The sequence below is a fragment of the Triturus cristatus genome, chromosome 2_2, assembly GCF_964204655.1.
Source record: "Triturus cristatus chromosome 2_2, aTriCri1.1, whole genome shotgun sequence".
NCBI lineage: Eukaryota > Metazoa > Chordata > Amphibia > Caudata > Salamandridae > Triturus > Triturus cristatus.
In genome coordinates, this window is record NC_140582.1 from 929166386 (window position 1) to 929172385 (window position 6000).

At 43.1% G+C, this 6000-nt stretch overlaps 1 protein-coding gene across 1 annotated transcript in view; it reads right to left on the bottom strand.

Moving 5' to 3' along the window:
- SOD3 (superoxide dismutase 3) overlaps window positions 1–5467 on the bottom strand; it is a 50529-nt gene extending 45062 nt beyond the window's left edge. The window contains exon 1 of the mRNA XM_085642335.1: window positions 5332–5467. The gene's annotated coding sequence lies outside the window, so the exon portion shown is untranslated. The remainder of the gene's footprint in view (window positions 1–5331) is intronic.
- Window positions 5468–6000: the final 533 nt, after the last annotated feature.

Sequence of the window (6000 nt, forward strand, 5' to 3'; positions counted from 1 at the left end):
CAACAGTGATTGAATGTTGTAAACTGTCAAAAAATACATCAGGTGAACAAAACCCCAGTGATTAAATGAGAGATTTTTTCTTTTACTTGTCACCCTAGAGATATTTTCCCCAAATTTTAAAGTGGGCTTCTCTCGAATAATACGAGTATATCCACGGTGGCTCTTACGGACATAACATATAATTCCTAACTCAACTGAAAATAAGGTATGTCGATAAAGTATAAGCTATGTTTTCATACCACCAATGTAGAGTAAATGTAGGGTACATGTTAAGTGATGACTCCTACTTTCATTATAGGCTTATTCAACAGTAGATGCCTCTATCGTGAAGGGCTATTCCATTTGGACATTTTTTAAAACGTCTATCCCTTCCATTACAAGACAATTGAGGTATGAGTGGGTCCTTTCTATAAATTTATAAAACGCTTTAAGGACATCTGCTGATAAATAATAATAAAATAAATTTGAATAATATACGTGTCTATAGAAATACCGTCATACTGTCAAGTGTTTGCCTTACCAATTAGTAACAATACGCAGGCAATTAGCTATTTTCAAGTCAAGATACTGTAGCCATGAAATGTAGTATTGTATATTGCACTGTTTTAGTCAACATTTATTTTAAGACAATACTTTCCCTTCTTTTTAGATTTGATCATACTGTTTTTTAGTCCTGAAGAAGGTGAAATCACCGAAACGCCGCGTCGACTTTGATGATGATTTTTGTGACATGTATTCACGAAAATTGATTTTTATTATGATTAATTGAATTTGATTAAAAGATTGTAACCCATTTTGGGAGGGAAGGATATTTTTATGTTGATATTTTTATGTTGCTTATTTACAAAATAAATAATTGTAATTTTACTGATTAGTATTTTAGATTTCTTTAGTGCATATACAAGCTACTGTATGTAGACTCTATGTTTGTGAGACAATCGGTAAACATCAGACACTTGATTGATAGGATAAATCCGTAGGCCTTTCCTAATAGGGACATTCTTGTTTCTGTTGTGAGCCCTGAGGTACTCCATGGTGAACCGGGAGCCAAGGAGAGACGAAAGGTGTCAGGGTCACTGCCTGTTGACGATTAGACAGATAGGACTTCAGCCATTTCAGAGCCCCGCCCGTGATCCCTAGTCCTTCCAGTCTTGCCAGTAGCACCGAGTGGCTAACCGTGTCGAAAGCGGCCGACATGTCCAGCAGCACCAAAACTGAGGAGCTGCCGCCGTCGGCCCGCATTCGAAGTTTGTCCAAAACGGTCACCAACGCGGTCTCTGTTCCATGCCCTGGTCTAAAGCCAAATTGGTCTCTATCCAGGAGCTGATGTTCTTCCAGGAAATTGGACAAGGATTTACTGACCAATTTCTCCAGAATTTTGACTGGAAAAGGTAAAAGGGATATTGGGCGGAAATTGGCTGGCAGTGAGGGATCCAACGAGGGTTTTTTTAATAGCGGGGTGACCATCGCCTGCTTCCAGACACTAGGTACGGTACCCTCCGTCAATGATTGGCAGCAGATATGCCACAATTCAGGGAGTAGGTTAAGGCCAGGTTCCTTCCAGATCTTATGTGGAAGGGGGTCAAGAGGTGACCCGGACGAGATCTCCCGCGCAATGTTGATGAAGATTTCCTCCGTAGGAGGTTGGAACCTGCTCAGGGAGGGAACCTTCCTGGTGACTTCTAACATCGGGGAGGTCTCAGGACCATCTTGATCAAACCCGCTTACGATGTTATTAACCTTGTCAATGAAGAAGGTGGCAATTTCATTGCATAGGTTTTGTGAGGGTTGGACAGTACTAGCCAGACAGCCTGGATTGCTAAGATCTTTCACGATGTTAAATAAAGCCCTGGTTCCGTTGGATGCCTGCAGAATGGAATTGGCGAAGAATTGGGACTTGGCCTCCCTAATAGCCCTTTTATATTGATGTTGAATTATTTTTAGCTCTTTTTTATTTGTATCCAGATACCGTCGGCGCCAGCTTCTTTCTGCCTGACGACGCACTAATCGTAGTGCCTTGAGCTCCTCACTGAACCATGGGGCTGATGGAGTATTGCGCATGCGAAGCTTTTTTTTTGGAATGAGATCCTCCAGTATTAGATGGATGGAGTTACTATAGCTGTTATAGTTCTCTCCAGGTGTCTTTCCTGGGTCGAACCGATCCCATTTGGAAAGGAGTTGGACATTATCCTTCCCCAGGAGCTTGGCCCAGTCCCTTCCCCACCTGAAATTCGCTGCTTTATTTACTACTAGGTTTCCTTCACGTAAAGATAACCTAAATTGAATTAGGAAGTGGTCTGTCCAATTTAGAGGGGAAATACTGTGTATCTCTGTCTCTAATGCATTTGCAAACACCTAGTCGAGCGTGTGACCTCCCTGATCCTTAGCTTGTTGAATAAGTTGATGAAGGCCACAATTCTCGCAAGTGTGGTTTAGGGTTTGCAAATAGCTTCCAAGGCTTCCCGTTCCCCACAAATTAAAATCCCCCAGGATCAGCAGTCTAGAGTGAGTAGCTGCCAAGGCGACAATAGTGTCCAGTAGTGCCTGATGGTTAACATCCGAGCCAGGGGGTCTGTAACAGACCATCCCTGTCAGCATTCTCCCTTTGGCCTCCTGAAGGGTGAAACCCATGATTTCATAGCCCACTATATCGTTAATAGAGAATAGGGCACAATCCCACTTCTGCTTAAAGATAAGTCCTACCCCGCCTCCTTTCCCAGTTAAACGAGGCTTGTGAAGAATCTTATAGCCAGCAGGACATGCCAATCCTAGTTCCACACTGGAGTTCGGGTTCAGCCATGTTTCGGTTATGGACAGCAAATCCAAGTTAAGGTCTTCCAGCAGATTATAGATATCTTGGTGATGTTTCACGAGAGATCTGCTGTTAATCAATCCACAAGACAAAACATACTGGAATTCCTTTTTTTGCCTGTGGCCCAGTTTAAGGAGGGTGTCTCGAGAATAACAACGCCTACCTGATCCCTTTAGGGCAGCGTTAGTGGCACTAGGCACGGCAGGCGCGCGGACGGGCGCAGACGGGCTTGCCTCTGGCGCGCGTCCGGCGCGCCCGCTGTGCGCGTGCTCTGCGCGCTTGCGTTCCTCTCATTTAAATACCGTAGGCCGCTAGAGCGCGAACAAAGATGGCGCCTGGGTATGTCCCTACTGTGATGAGGTATCGCCAAGGGCGAAGTGAGGGAATATTTTTATGGTGCAGGTATGAGGACACAATTATTTATAAAATATCAGTCACAAAATTTCCTTTTATTAAATTTTTAAAAGATTGTCGCCAAGCTAACTGTACACTGGAGTCAACACCCCCCAGTTAAATGCAGGTACTTCTGCCCCTTTCAGCGAGTCTTTCTGCAGTCACGTTAGATGGTTACAGCGTCTCTAAGATTTAAATGCAATTTAATATTATGCGTTGTAATGGTATGTGTTGTAAAGGTAGTATGCGATGTAATGGAATGCGTTGTAAAGGTAGTTTTTAAAAATGCGTTGTAGTGTCATGCTATGTAATGGAATGCATTGTAGTGGATGTTGTGTTTGTAAAAAATGCGTTGTAAGTGCATGCGTTGTAAAAGTGTGCGTTGTAACGACATACATCCATCCCACTCTAACCCACCCCACTGCAATATACCCCACCCATCCTACTCTATTCCCCCCTACCCTACACTAATCTACTGCATTTCACTCCAGTCTACCCCACGCCCACTCCAATCATCCCTCTTCAACCACCCATTCCATTCTACCCTACTCTAATCCACCCAAGCTATCCCACTCTGCTTTTCTCTGATCTACACCACTACACAACAGTCCAATCAACCCCACTCTACTTTTACCCAATCTATCTCACTCCACTCCAGTCTATCCAACTCAACTCCACTCTACCTCAATCTACTCCAGTCCTATCTACCCACTCCAGTCCACCCAATCGGCCCCACTCCTCTCGATCACAATCTACCACACTCTATTCCACTCTACCCCACTTCACTCCAGTCTACCACATGTCACCCACGTCTACCCCACTCCAGTACAATCTAACCAAACTCCAATCTATGCTACTCCACTCTACCTCAAACTACCCTATTCTAATCCACCACTCCAATCCGCCCCACTCCAATCCGCCCCACTCCAATCTACCCAATCTACTCCACACCACTCTATCCATATCCACTCCAATCTACCCCACTCCTATTTAGCTTACTTCAGTAGGCACCACTCTACTCCAATCTACCCCCTTCGCTCCAATCTTCCCTACCATAATCCACCCTAATTTATCCCACTCCACTCTACTCCTCTCCACTCGTATCTACTCCACACCACTCAAATCTACCAAACTCTCCTAATAAAACCCCACTCCACCCCAATGTACTCCACTTCATTTCATTCTACCTTGCTATAATCCACCCAATCTATCCCATTCCACTCCAATCTGCCCAGCTCCACTCCAGTCTATCCCACTCCAGTCTAGTCTACGTCACTCCACTCTGCATAATGTGATGTGGATCTTAGTATAAATAAAATAACACAATAAATCGTTTGCTTGACAATAAGATATCCTACCATATCAGTCAGGAGCACTACACGAGTTAAGTAACAGCGAAACATATGCTCATTGACACTTTGTTTCTTCTGAGAGGTAGTTGAAATTCCAGTTGGCCACTTGTAAGTAGTTTCACTGGTTTTAGTTGACTTTAGGGTTTTTAACATTGGACTGTGTATGTCTATCATTAAAAAAAAATAAGCTTACATTTTTATCACAAGGTTTCGTTTTGGGAGTTAATACATCACACACAACGACCAAGAGGTGGATGAGCTTCGTGAATACTACTTTTGTTGTTGTTGCTCTTTTTGTTAGGTAACACGATAATCCATGATCGCGTACCGTCGTGAATTGGATTTCGAAAACTGCCATAATGCAAAAATATATATATATATATATATTTCATCAATGCAGCAACCATTTTCCGCAGTCAGTGTTTGAAAGAATAGTAAAAAAACATAACAAGCAAAATCCACCAAGGTATTTTTTTCAAAAAGCAATTGAAATATTAAGCATTTTTAATCGCGACGTATTTGAAGGCGTTGTTTACTCTGCAGCAGCAGGAACATTTTGTAACTTTGGAAAAGAAACACGTTTGCATAATCGCAAACGCACTAGATTTGGAGAAAAAAGTATGGCTAAATGGAAAAGCAAACAAAAAAAAACACGTTATTTTTGGAAGCAGTGCGCACCGTTTTCAGCCACAGCAGCGTGCAACCGGTGGTAAACAAACCAAAGATTTTCTAACTAAAGGTAAAGCAGAACTAACATTTCTGTCAATAACTTACACTTCACTGCAGGGCTCAGGTTTTCTCGTGGCCTGACGCGGCCTCTTCTTCAATTGTTCGCCCCTGTCCTCGCGCGCACAAAGGGCAGCTTCAACATCCAGGTCCCAGGAATCTGTGGCGCTGAAGCCAGAGAATGGCTGGCTGTTATACAGTGACGAGGTAACTCTATGCTGTGGGCGGAGTTACGCGCTTCACGGGGCAGACAAAAAGCAGATTTAGGAAAATATTTGTTCTAGCTCGTGAACAGCACTCAGTTGGATACACCGACACTGCACGAGCAGTGGATTTTACTGGAATTGAGCCATTTTAACTTTCAAGGTAATGAAGGAGACGACCTGACGGTCACGGTTACAGACCCCCAGTGTCGAATCAACAACCTGTGATTCTAGGCAATTTATTCATATTTCAGTGCCTTCAAAATAATAATTAATCTGACTTTATGGAATGTAAATGTGGTGCTCATGCAAACATCTCCAGACTGGCTATTTAACAATGCAAAAATAAGAGCGCGGCTTGCTCTGTGGGAATCTTCCTAACTCGCTGCTTTTCCCCACAATCATGTGGTTTACTTTTGAGCAAAACATATTTCCATAAATGGAAGAAAAATAATTTGCGTCAGGAAATTTTCAAATAAAAGGCACGCGAGTCTATTTATGGTGGATGAGTAGG